At 41.5% G+C, this 2,007-nt stretch overlaps 1 pseudogene; it reads right to left on the bottom strand.

Moving 5' to 3' along the window:
• Positions 1 to 687: 687 nt before the first annotated feature.
• Positions 688 to 1,100, bottom strand: LOC102013698 (annotated as a pseudogene).
• Between the last annotated feature and the right edge of the window lie 907 nt (positions 1,101 to 2,007).

Here is a 2,007-nt window from a genome sequence, read left to right as displayed (position 1 = left end):
CTCCATCCATCCCTTCCCCTTCACTTCTTTTCCTAGGATCACATTTCAAATCAGCTACACCAAGTCCTTGTCTCCTAGGCTGTGTTGTAAGTGGAATCCACACTAAAACAGATACATTTACAATTTTTAAAAATTCAATCCAGAAAAGTACAAAGAATAAAGTTGTTTGGAAATCCCTCTCCAATTAGACTTCGATGCCACTTTTAGGAAAATTTAAACAAATCAGATCAAACTATCCACTCAGCAAACCTTCCGGTCTCCTCCAACATTACAAATAGCTATTTACTACTTTTTCATAGATAAAACCCCTGATCTTCAAGAAAATATAAGGGGAAAAATGTTATTTAATCCCTTCCTTCCTTTAAAAAATTGTTTTTCCCCCTACTAAATCTGTGAAAGAAAAGATCAACACTGTGACACATGTTGCTTGCTTTAAAAGGTATAGAAAAAAAGACAACATATACTCATTAAATTCCTAAGAAATAGCTAAAAAGATGAAACCTTTGGAGAAAGTACTGTTTATCCAAAGAAGCTAGATATTCTACTCTCCAAAAAGTGAAGGGGCCTATTATAGAATATAAGTAACAATTTAATGTGTTTTGTAAGAATAGAATTCAGCTTCACTAAAGCTTCATATTCCATGAGAGTATCTTCAATGCCAATCCATGGGATGTGCACTTCCTTCTCCTATCCATTTATTCAGTAGCTTTCATGGATTTCCGGACGGATGTCGTAGACAAAGGCCAAGTGGTTATGCAGGATTTCTTCCCTGAGAAGTAGGTCTGGAGGATGGCCATCTTCTGGGTGTCCTTCTCCACGGCAGCAGCTGCCATGGGACCCTAAGGCCGCAGTTTCCTTGGCCTTGAACTCTTTCTCCCTCTGCAGGCAGTACTGTTCAAACTCAGCCTGAGCTTATTTGGCCTGCTTCAGCCTCTGGTTCTTTCTCTTGCAGACCTAGGTCACCTTCTCCTCGGCTACCTCTCAGCCTGCAGCAGCTGCTGGACCCCTGAGACTGGAGAGCCATGGCTGCCATGGCCCACAGGCCTCAGTGAGCAGCAAAGGCGTGGAGGATCAGCAGACCCGGTGCCCCTGGAGCACATTATTCTGCCTGCCTCACATACCTATTATGGGGTTACAGTATCTAAATGCACTGTGGAGGAATACCACTGCTTTGGGGGGAATTTTAAGAGAAAATTGGTCAAAGATAGAACCAAGTATTTCAAAAATTTTGAAAATAATAGAGTTCAAATTCAACTATCTCATTTTTTAACCTAAAAAGAGGGAAATAAGGAAATGGAATGTGGCGGAGGTCATATGTGTGTGGGAGAAATCCCACCTTATAGGTTTTGGTGAGAATAAGAACAGCTCCCCTCTGTAGGGGATAGATATGTCCATGCTGGCTTTCCCGTCCTCTCTTGCACTGAAGCTTAGAAGACACAAAGAACCTTATGGACTCAGAGCTGAGAGCTGGCAGTGCAGGGAGCTAGAGGCAGGCGGCTTTCTCTCTTTGACCAGGGCGAAGGCATAGGAAGTCTATCCAAGTAAAGGCCCTAATTTTAAGGGAAATGAAGGTACACATTCCCCTTCCTAGCTTTAAATTCGGTGTATCACCCTTTAAATCATCTTGTGATCCAGTCATAGCTAGAACCTTGGCCAATGCAGAGAGTATGTGACTACAAAAACAGCATAGAAATTAAGGGGTCTGGGTTCAGCCTCCCAGATAATAATAGCCTCCTAGCCTCCCAGCCTCCCAAAAAATAATAATAGTTTTGACCCTAATAGGCATGTGAGCACCAAACAAAAGACCAAATATAGAAGAACTTAGCCCAGTACTTAGCACATAGTGATAGTTCAGTAAGGACAGTTATTGTTCATTTTTAAATCTTAGAATTAGGGCATTAGCAGAAAATGACAATTGTCCCCAGATACTCATTCTTCTTTCCAAATAAAATCTGCATGGCTACATGGTGTTGTGGTATAGATTTCAATGTCCTGTATGACTCATGT

Source organism: Chinchilla lanigera, unplaced genomic scaffold (genome assembly GCF_000276665.1).
Source record: "Chinchilla lanigera isolate Chin_1 unplaced genomic scaffold, ChiLan1.0 scaffold00008, whole genome shotgun sequence".
In the NCBI taxonomy this organism is placed as follows: Eukaryota; Metazoa; Chordata; class Mammalia; order Rodentia; family Chinchillidae; genus Chinchilla; species Chinchilla lanigera.
The sequence above is the reverse complement of the archived record's forward strand: the minus strand, read 5'-3'. Positions and strand labels throughout refer to the sequence as shown.